Here is a 12,191-nt window from a genome sequence, read left to right on the forward strand (position 1 = left end):
AATTGGACCAAACCAAACAAGCCCTAGACTAAAACACATTTTTGGGCCTTAAGTTGAGCCAAACATAACCAAACCAATTGGACCTAAGAACCCTAGCCAAACTGACCCTAAGGCCCAATTTAAGTTAAAATGAATTTTGGGGTTTAAAGGACCTAGGCAAACATGCCCTAAGGCCCATTTCATTTTAATAACCAATAGGTTCTTTTTAAGTTTGAGAAGTTGGGTTGGTTCAAGAGAAGCATGTGGTTCAAGGACCATGGGTTTAATCTTGGCCCAATAGTTGGACCATGGCTTATTGTAGGGAAAAGGGAATAAAGGTAAGGGTAGTTTAGGTAGTTTACATTTTGTTATTTAGTTTAGCCTTAAGGGGGGTAAATAGAGGAGAAACCTCTTAAGTTTTTCCCATTTCTCCCATTTACCCAAACCATAGGAGAGGAGAAGAAAGAAGAAAAAGAAGGAGAAGGAGAAGGAGAGAAGGGGAAGGAGAACTCAACTCCCCCACTCACATTCTCTTCCTCCCCTCTTGCTGTCCGGATAGGGAAAGAAGAAAGGAAAGAAAGGAAGAGGAGAAGAAGAAGTAGAAGGAAGGAGGTTAAAGAAGGCTCACCTAGCCTTGTGCTTGCTGCCTCCCTTGAAGGTAAGCTATCTCTCCTCCTCCATTTCTCTATTTCTCTAATTTCTAGTTAGGTTTTGGGATTTTGGAGTTTGGATTTGGCTTGGGTTCCATTTGGGACCCAATGCTCTTGTTGGAGGGATGATTTTAGACCCTTTGGGATGCCTTCGCATACCCTTTCACCTCTCTTTGAAGTGCCATTTAACCCAAGCCATGAAAACCTATAGATTTCACCCAAAAATCTAAGTTTGGGTTTTGGAATTGGACATAGACCATAGATGGCTTAATGTATTGTGCCATTAGGATATTTGGGACCTTAATAAATCTTGGAAGTCATCCCTACAAGCCCTTGAAGCCATTGGGGGCATTGGGGATCAATTTGGATGAAGTTCGGACTTGAAAAACCCATTCCTGCTACGAGCGGACTAAGGACCAAACTAACCATCGTGCATCCGCCCGTTGATCTGCTCCCTTGAGTGTGTCTCGGGTGTGTCTCAGGGTTCGACCGGGTGCACGAGCGGACTCCCACAGAATCCGTTTGTGGATCCGCCCGCAGTGTTATAGCATGACCACTATTCAGTGTTTTGGCCATAACTTTATCTATACATATTGTATCAATGCGATTCAAGTTGCGTTGTGAAGTAGACTCGAAGGACTACATTTTCTATGAAAAAACCATGGATCAAATCCAAATAAAAGACCCTCAAAAGTGGTTCTAAACTCAGCTGATATATTTTGACAGCAACTTAGGAACATGATTGTAATCGGTAACTTCGCCCACACTGTGGCTGCTTGTGTAAGACTTAATAAATCTTAATAGGGGTTAATTACCACCTAAAGTACCCCCCTAAATATACTAATCAAGTGACTTATTGTGATGCCAAGGTCTACCCTTGATGCCATCAAAACCCCTTGCTATCCTAAGGGACTTGTGATCTCAACCTAAAAATGAAAAAGCCCAAAAGTGATTCCAAACCCGTGAATCCCAAGACTAATGCTTAGGCTAGGCCTTAGTAATCTTATTGGACCTTGAGGTGATCCTCATAGGATCCTAAAAACCATAACACCTATAGGGGTGAAGATTGAAAGTAATTGGCTTAGGAAGTTTTTGTTTTGCTATACACAATAGTAACACTTGGGGAAAACCTTGGAGTTGGATCCAATCCCTTGAATCCTCTAAGTCCTATAAAGGATTATGTATTTTGGACCTCCAACGAAGGGTTGGACTCACCTCCCTAACCCTGGGACCCTTGTGGTTCCATGGACGAAAGGCTGAAGGTAGAAATCTTCTCAGATTTCAAAAAAATGGAGGCGGGGGCGCGACCGAACTCACCTGGCTAACTCCGTTTTCCTTCATCCGCCCCTGCTATCTTGACCCAAACTTCAAATAAATTGTTAGGACCCCTCATAGGACCTACCTATGCACTTCTAACAATATTCTCACGCATCCTCAGACTTCATAACTGGTACAGGAGTACGTGCACCAAGGCAAATCTTATCAAACACATCAAACGACAAGCAAGCATATTGTGAGTGGGGATTGGACTTTGTTTGTTTATTAAATGATTCTATGTTTCATTTGCAATCATTTTACTTGTCATACTTCATTCATAACGCATATTTGCATTATTTAACTATGGTTATGATCGTGTGAATGTTAGTTGATGGCTATATGTGGTGATTGTATTGAAAATGGATAAAATGATAATGTGATTGTTTAATGTTTCTCATCATGTATTATATTTAGCCTGTTATATGCTGTGTCATGCTGGTACCCGGGTGATAGATGGAATGGGACGTTGATGCACCCGGAATACCTCTCGACACAATAGATTCATATTGCATTTTGCACAATATTGAAATTTGTAATTTTGTGTTAAAGGGATACGGGAGGTAGATGTGTAAGTTCCTACACCGTATCGCCTTACTGATAATCCAGCCCGGGGATCAAGGATAAGTTCTGGTACCGTGGTTGAGATTATTGGAGATTTGTTGGGAGAGCGATGGTGTGTTCTGGGACCGACAGGCTTCTACTAACGTAGTTAGGGTTATATCATTGGGGATCGAGGGTAAGTTTCGGTACCAAGGATATGGCTCTACTATGTCGTAGATTAATGGTGTTGTATCATTGGGGATCGAGGGTGTGTTCCGGTACCAGGGATACAATTTCATTACTCTACACAGCATAGCATCCATACATACATTACATCTCATCATCATCATCATCATCGTTTATCATTATTCATATTGTATATCATATTACTGTGTATGTTGCATGACTGTAAATCGGATCTGACGTGTGAGTCATCATTGATGATATAGGATGCCAATGATGTTTTCTCATCAGGTTCGGCTTGCAGTCTCATATTTGTTGTGTGTGTGTGGTTTAATTTTCTGCTCATTGGGCTAGTGGAAGCTCACCCCTCTGGGAACCCTTTTGTTAGAATGTGTTATAGGTTTATATCGAGGTGCGATGGAGGACTTGGATGATGCGAAAGCTGGTTTATGGACATTGATATTTTAATGGTTTTCTTTGTTTAATGCTGCATGTGTTGCTATATTTCGATGTAATATTCTCTTTTTCTTTGTAATTTAAATCATCTTTTAGTGTAGTAACTTTTAGACTAAGTGTTGTACTCAAAGATAACCTTTTATATATGTAATATCACTGTAGTTATTTCCCTAATGAGAATCAGCGGTATTTATTTTAAGTCTTCCGCTACTCTGATATCAGCCCTGATTCTCGACTGTGTGACTGTGAGGTAAGCCACTGCATCGGTGATCCTGGTGGTGATTAGGATGTTGGGAGGCATCCTAGTCATACCCCTTTTATAATATTTTATCCCTTATTGGGATAGGGGTGTGACATTTCTAGTGGAGGCCAGTTTCCTCCTGCATTGCTGCAATTTAATCTAGTCATTGGTAGAGAATTCAAGTGGGTTGAGATGCTTGGTAATCGCTTCCCACAGACGGCGCCAAACTATTGCGTTGAGAAATCTCCACTAGGAATCTTCTTGAGTTTGTACCTGCACAGAAGAGTAAAATGGACACCAGAGAACAGGTTTGCACTAGCAGGGGACTCTCCGATGTCTAAGTCAGATCTCTCTGAGCAACAATTGAGAATAGTGAAGATGCTTAGGTATGAGGCCAGTATATATAGGGCCAGTGCTTAGTAGAGGCGTTCCTTGAGAGAGTCCCAATATGGAAGATTCTATTCTTGGTAAGAATATCGCTAGTTGAGTTTCTTCAAGAGGATGAGTCTTCTTTCCTTTTTCTCCCCTGATTCTATTTTAGTAGTTCCCTTATAGGAATGAGTAGACAATGGGAGAAGTTCATTCCATGCTCACATGTCGTACGGAGCTGCTTATGGCAGATTCCTTATTGGTCTTGATCTAGGAAGTGATCCGATGAATCTCTGGCCACATATGGCCTAGGATACCTTATTGATGTTGCATGACCCGATTGGATGGTTATATTTGGGTATAACAAGTAGTGTTGCAACATGGACTTTTCCATTGAAGATGATGCACACCATGTGCTTTTAATTTTTTTATAGGGGCCTATGATTTCTCATGAAGAGTACTTGGTTAGAGGCCATGTTGTAATGTATTCTTTTGTAGATAACATGTTGCATTCTAAGTTTGTGCAGGTCTTGATGTAATATTTTTAGATTTCAATTACATCCTCCTTGACTGCCCAACAGCTACAACATAAATCAGCATCCAGTATGCATTCGTAGTTACTTATTATTGGACAAAAGTGTTTCATGGTAACAAGCAAGGATTTAAGTATCAGTATCAAGTATCGTATCGAAGGTGTGATTTTAAGAGACGTATCGTATCGTATTGGAGATGTCCAAGATACGCTAAAGATAAACATGAAAATAGTTAAGAAATGCATGGATGTGCTTATGGAAAAGGGAGTTCCCAATGCATGAGGCTCCCGCCACTGCGAGTCATAATGTACGCAGCCAAACCCTTGCTTTTGCAGAGAGGCTGTTTCCAGACTCGAACCCCTGCTTATGGATGTGCTTATGATACATATAAAATACAGTTTTGAAGCATAAAACACCTTATTATTTAATATGTAAATATATATCAGTTTGATGCAATGATTTGAGTCATTTTTACCTAATCTAGTGATGCATAACACAAAAAAAGTAAGAAAAACTGTTTTGAGCACTATAAGTCCCCAAAACTTGTTGAAATGGTGATGATTAAGGTTGTTTTATATGTTGAATGATTTTCTCCAACTCATATTAAAGAGTAAACAAGTTTCCAAGGCCTTCGGCTGCTCGTCTGCTCTCAGTTTCGTATCTCACTCACAGCTTTTGTTTTGCAGGTTTAAAGTAGGCATATCAAGTGTATCTTAATCGTATCGGTCCCTTATCATCCCCATATCAGATTGTATCGGTCGATACAAACTTTTTTGAAAAATAAGTATTGTATCAATACCCACCAATATCGGTACGTATCGTTACACATCGATACCGATACGCATTGATACCTACTAATACCGATATGCATATGTATCGGCCGATATGATACCTACCGATACTTTTAAAACCCTGGTAACAAGCGTATCATCGTTCTATTTTTGGAAGAACCATGTGATTCACAATTATTAAAAGTTAGGTTGATTTTAGGGTGCCCTTAAGTTTGGCATGAATTAGGACCTTGATGTGTGTGTAAGAGAGAGCCTTCTACCCCCCGGCCGGCCCTTGTTCTTTCTAGAAAGGCTATTACACTGAGGTGGGTTCGTATTTGTTACCCCCCCCTTTTCTTTCTAGATAAGGTATTATACTGAGGTGGGTTCATATTTGCTAGTTTGTTACCAAACTCATCGCATGATGGTTTGGGCTTTGTCAGTCATGACTCAAATGGCTCTCCCCTACATGCTATCTCCATCGCATCTTCTTTTTCAAACATCGCAACTGAGGAGGCCTTAGCCATTCGATCATCTCTACTGGAGGCTATTTTCGAAGGTTACGAGAAGATAGTTATTGAGTCGGACAATAGAGAGGTTAGCTCCTTTTTATAGAAAGGGATTACTTCTTCACCCCTACTTTTGAGGGTTGTCTTGGAGGATATTCTACACCTCTCAAGCTGTTTTGTGTCTTGTTCTTTTAACTTTGTACCAAGGGAGATTAACAGCGTTGCTGACTCCCTGGCAAGGAGGGCCCTATCGAGGATGGTTTGGCCCATTTTCGTTCCATGGCTTTGTGATCTTTGTAATATTCAGCCATGAACTCTCACATTATCTATAATATACTCTACTTACCAAAAACAAAGGTTAAATATGCATACCCCCCTAAAATGCACCCAATATTTCTCATGCCCCCCTAAGGTTCTGGCAAGTCCACATGCACCCCTTGAAAATTCCATCTACGACCCCTACTTTACCTTCCTAAAGCCATTTAAGTCCACATCGGGTGTTAAATGCTAAAAATGACCAAACTACCCTTTCTTCTATCTTCTCTAAAATTTGAAAAGACCAAATTGCCCTGACCTATTTGCTAAAATTTGAAAAGACCAAAATGCCCTCATCTTCCTCAAATCATTATCTTCTCTTTTTCTCCTTCTTCTCCTTCTGCTATTTTTTCCTCGCCGCCACCACTACCACCTCTAACCCTCCTTCTCTCGCTCATCTGCGACCCCGCCACCACCATCTCCAATCTTCCCTGCCCCACCATGCTCTTAGCAATCCAACCTTTCTACAAGTGAGTAGTAGGTAAGAAAATTTTATGGGTTCACAAGAGGGGAAGCTTTTCGGTGCTGAGAATGTGAATCGCCTTGAGAAGGATTGCTTAAGCAGCAACAAGGGCTTCTCTAGTCTCTCTAGTTGTTCCATTTGCTTGAACTCACTCTACTAGGATCTTACGACGAGACCAAGTATTACATCCGCACCCCAAATATCCCCACTTATATCCCCGAGGCAATCTAGACCTTACCCAATGGGTAATGCCTTATGACCATGGTCAACACTGATGACCTTGAACTGAAAATATTATAATAAGAATCCCCTCAAAGACCTGGAAGTGTGGGCCAAAGCCCCGTAACTTTTCTCAAAATTTAGGCCATGACAACAGCACCGGAGTTACGAACGGATTCACTCTTACTGAATCCGCTAGAGGATCCGCCCGTGCTGTCATCTGCCTTTTTGAATTATTTTCCTGTGGGACCCACATACCCGTATCCTGGACACCCTAATTGAACCCTTGGACCATGTGGACCCCTGCCCTTACCATTTGTTGGGTAGGTGGGGCCCACAAAGCCTAACTTAGGGAGATAATGGGTTTTAATAACCTAATTAGAACCAAACTAGACTTAAGGGCTAATAAGTCTAAGAGAGGCTTCGACCCAATCCAAACAGACCCTACTTAACTATATGGACCTAAAGGCCATGACTTGGACCAAATATGGCCTAATCTCTAACCCAAAACACATTTTAATCCTCAGGACCCAACTACATTCTAAGACCCCTAACCAAACACACCCTAAGGACCCTTCTACCCCCCCCCCCCCCCCTTAGAGCTAAGAGAACCCCTTTATTCTTATAACTCTCCCCCTCCCCAAAACCGTGGAGGAGAAGAGACAAGAGAAGAAGGAGGAGGAAGGAAAGAGGGAAGAAGTAGAAGGGGAAGGGGAATGAGAGGGGAAGGGAAGAAGATGGGAGCTATGCCAGAATGGCTGGCTACCCCACATCTCCTTCTCTTACTGATCAGACAAAGAAGGAAGAAGAAGGTGAAGGAGAAGAAATGGAAAGGAAGGGAAGAGGCCAAGGGGGCTCACCTAGCCTTGGACCCCACCTCCTCTATTGGAAGATCTCACCAAGGTAAGCTCCCCAAACCTAACTCTCCCCCATTTCCCTTTATGTTTTGGTAGATTCCTTGAGCTCGGACTGAACTAGGGTTCCATTTGGGACTCAAGGTGGAGTTCGGTCCCTAGATGGAGCTCTAATGGAGCTGACCTAGATCCGGTTTGATCCCCTTAGTGTTGCATTTTCAGCCATGGCTGTTGAATCCCTGGTTGAACTTGGAAACCCAACCCTTGGACCCCAATTGAGACCAAACCTTGTAGGATCTTGGATCCATGAGGTGAGCCTAGGATCTAGTGACCCTAGGAAGGCTTAGACACCCCCTCCATGACCCTGAGGTGCTAAGGAGCTCCAAGCTTCAAGCTGGAGCTGAAACTCTTTGGAATCTCAGAAGAGACTGTTGGCGGACGAACGATCGGATCCATCTATCGTGGTACCGCCCGTCAGTCCGCCCAGTACAAACCTTGCACCTTGGCCTGAGCGGACGAAGGCATGGATTCTCTCTATTTGCCTCCTCCCAGGGCCTGTTGCTCTCGAATCTGTCTTAGGAAATTGAACAGATGCAGGGGCAGACCCAAGAAGCACATCCGTCGTGGATCCGCTCCCTTTTATGATTGTCTTAGGTGTCGAATGGATGCACCACTGGATCCAAGTAAGAGGTTCCGCTCGTGGGTCCGCTCGCTCTGATTTTACCTTTTGGCCTGAACGGAGTCAAGGGCGAATTCACCTCTACTAAGACTGCCCATGTGTCCATTTGTGCTATCTTGGTTAAAACTTGATTTTAACCTTGAGGGCCTAGCATAGGACCCCTCTATACCTGTTTTAGTGATTTCTTTTGTATGTCTAGGTTGGTGCACCGGTGAGATTCATGTGAACCACGCCGGATGACACCCGATGTTCAGTGAGATTCATGCCAATCACGCCGGGCTACACCCGAGTTAGGTGAGTGGGTTCTGGGTGACTTTGTTGGATTTAATTATTATATAATTGGCAACATTAAGCATGCTATAGTATATTTATAAGCATGGTGCGCATTGCATTTTATTCAATTGTGAACTGTTAAGAATGTGATAGTATGCTTACCAATGTATCGGGCTACGGTGTCGGGTATGCCGGTATCGGAATCCCAATTTATTTAATTATAAAATTTGTTATATGCCATCCTGAACTGTATGTGCTATGCCGTGCTGGTACCCGGGTACTAGATGGAATGGGAGGTTGATGCACCCGGAATACCTCTCGGGATGATAGGACTTACATATAGTATATCTACGGCTAGGATGCTTGTTCCCTTATGTAACAACCCTTGCCAACAGGGGTTTATGTGTTGGATAGTCTGAGTACCTGTGGTCTGTGGAGGTGGGAGAGGCCAGGACAGGGGTGGTGATGGCTATCGGGGTTTGCCACTGGGTGATTATGATGGCTTCTATCGGCGCAGGTCCACTTGTGATAATTGAGGTTTCACTGGGATGATAGGATAAGTGACCCTCAGTGTTTCCCGAGTTATCACAGTAGCATATACTTGACCGATAGAATTGTGTGTTAAGTGGAATATGAATCTAACATTAGCATGCATTATTCTGTTTGATATTGTTTGTGTGATGTATGTGCATTCCCCTTTACTCCCTCACTAGCTAGTGTAGCTAACCCCGTTGTACAACTACTTTTTAGTTTATATGTAGATAACCTCTTGATGAGCAGCGTTGGATGCGAATCAAGTGGAGTTGATGACCGTGACTTGGATGTAGATGTACACCCAAGGATTTGTACCCTTGGGGCAATTATTTATCATTTAATTTCTGTATTCATCCCACGACCATGTACAAACTGTATGTTTAATTATTAGGAGAGATCGAATGGTTACGAACAATGATATTATACTATGTGTTACCATTAGAGAACCGATGCTCTATAATTTCACATATTTGAATTTAATTTTGCTTCCGCTAACTCTGTGATTGGAACGATTTATTCCTTTTGGTATATTCCTTTCTGTCATCGTAACGTGATGACAAGGTGGACTGTGGCTCGGGACACTGTATCTGCAATCCTGGTAGGTGTTGGGATGATGTGTGATTGTCCCAGTCATACCCCTATGTGGTACAATATCTTACATCGGGATAGGAGCGTGACAGAGTGGTATCAAAGCGTAATGATGCTCTACACCAACCACAGTCCAACGTAACCTTTTGATTTACTCTCCACAATTAGGTTCTAAGTTAAAAATCTCAAGAACATTAATAATTATGTGCAGACTTAGGGAGAAGACTGATTGGAGTGAAAACAAGAACCTAGATGATAATCGGCAACATGAAACTTAGAACTTGAAATATAGGTTGTTTTAAGCTACAATTGTGTAATTGCTTGGTTGAATCTTAAATAGATAGTAGATGGGTATATATATGTTATAACTTATGAACAGTAATGGATTAAACTTAACCAACCATAATAATCCACAATGACCTTAAAGAGAGAATTAAATATATATATATATATATATGACGCTAAATGCAACCATTTCAAAGAATTCAATTTTCCTAGAGGCAACTAGTGTTCTTCACCATTTGATACTTGTGATTCTTTTCTGCTTAACCCAGATTTTCGAATCCAACCATGATTGTATCATTCCCTATTTGGGCATACCTGTGCCCTCTCTAGTTTAAATATCATATTTCACCTATCTGACCTAAAACACCTGATAGTAGCTACGCAAGATCAATATATACATCTATTAATTTTGAAGGTTTCCAGAGTTTTCACACTATTTGATCAAAAGAAAAGGAGAAGAGAAAAGAAATGCAAGAGACTAAAGGAAAATAAAATGAAAATAGTTCCACAAAGTACCCATCGAGGGCAAGAGATTAAGAGAATTGATAAGATAATTTTTGACGGTCGTCGGCACTATCGTTACCACCGCGACCGAGAAAGAAATTGATGTTGTCTATCCCTCGCTCTATATCCGCTATACGCCAAGCTTGGGCATTTAGTTATTTCCCGATCCTGTTGAAGCCATCTGCCATTCACACGCCCAGCCGCTTGATGGCCATTGATAAGTCATCACCTCCCCCTATGACCCTTGAGGTACCTGCTGCGAATGGTTTGGGACCCCTGAGCTCAGAATCGGCATCACTGTCATTTTCCTCATCATCTTTGATCCATTTTCCTTACCATGCTGAATCTGTTTTCCTGCACTGTCATAAGTAGGGTATAGGTTCATCTCTCGCAGCACATCGAACCCGATAGGCTCCTGAGTGCTTGACTTTTTGGGTTCCTGGTCCAGATCAACCTCGAAGCAGAGGAAAACCTAAGTGAGTAATCGACTATAGGGCAATGCGTGATTCCGAATGGGATCCATAACAGTGCGAGCTATGTGCTTCATAATTATATAAGGGAGGCAAAAAGGTTGGCCAGTATATAGGGAGTGAGCTAATACCACGGACATCAGAGAGGGATTTACGCTACGTGCCTTGGAGGGAACCAAATTTGTTTTGGCAATGAAAATTGGGACCCGCTGGGAAGGAGGAAACTTGGAGAAATCTTTATTCTTCTTGTAGCGGTTGTTTGTTAGAACTTGGAACAACTCTTTACTCTCTTCCAGGTGCAGGCTTTGGTTTGGGTGGCCGTCCGAAGAATAGTAGACCTTTTTCCCTTCTGCTGAAACATCAAGGATGATCCCCAACTCTTCAGTGGTAAAGCTGATGGCGACTCCCATAACCAGAGTAGTCAGTCTGAGATCACCATCATCCCCCTCAGACAGCAGCAAGTTTGAGTAGAACTCTCTGATCAGGGCAAGGTAGTAGGACTCGGGCAGAATTAGCATGTTGGACCACTCCAACCTCTCAAATCTAGTCTCCACTTGGTACGCCAACAATTCCTCCACTGTTATGTCCCTTTCCATGAGGATTCTCTTGCTAAAAAGACGTCCCCAGGAATGTCCCTCGGCCCCTTCAGTGGTCAACTGAGGCACCTGGTGGGTGATAGGAATGGCAGGCACAATAGCAGTGTCCCTCTTTCTTTTTGGGGCCATGAGGCCACCTGCACACATGAGGCAATACCAAGTAGAATAGCAAGAAGATAAGCCAAGGGGGAATAATGATGTATGTGATTGGTAAATAAGTTTGGAAAAGTAAAATGCCTAAGTCATGTGGAGATGATTTGAAGAGATGATTACACATGATCAAAAGGATATATATAGGCCATGATAATATATATAATGGGAACATGGAAAATCATTGGAGATGTGTTTGGGGCAAGGCGAAGAGACAAGAATATTATGCAAACAAAGCCCCACGTGTAACCCCTTATGTGTGGATGTGAAGGATAGGGCTGATGTAAGCAATGAGCATATGTGGATTATCTTACACCCCATTATATGTCAAATAAACAAGTTATGGAATGGAATATCCCAACATGAGACAAGAATCATTTGTTGAGGAAAAAAATGAATGCCAAGAATTGTGCAAGTAATTCCAAGAATATAAAATGCATTTGGGAATACATTAAGAGGATGAACTATCAAGAAAAGAAGATAGACTCCAAGAATTTTATCTACTGTTATACAATGTATAAGAAATGTACTTCATGGTATATCAATGAAATGATTTGGCAAAGTCTAGGTACATGTAATGGATTAAATAGGATCTTGAAAGATTTCTCAAGTATTAAGGAATTGAAGAGTTTATCCAATCAAGGATTAGGACCGATCCAAGATAATTAACTAAACAAGTTAAGCAATCTTTAAAATGCTTGAGAAGAAGGCAAT

General features: G+C 41.9%; 1 pseudogene; it reads left to right on the top strand.

The window, feature by feature from the left end:
* LOC122643448 overlaps positions 1-12,191 on the top strand; it is a 41,965-nt pseudogene that overhangs the window by 21,382 nt on the left and 8,392 nt on the right.

The sequence above is a fragment of the Telopea speciosissima genome, chromosome 10, assembly GCF_018873765.1.
Source record: "Telopea speciosissima isolate NSW1024214 ecotype Mountain lineage chromosome 10, Tspe_v1, whole genome shotgun sequence".
NCBI classification, from domain to species: domain Eukaryota; kingdom Viridiplantae; phylum Streptophyta; class Magnoliopsida; order Proteales; family Proteaceae; genus Telopea; species Telopea speciosissima.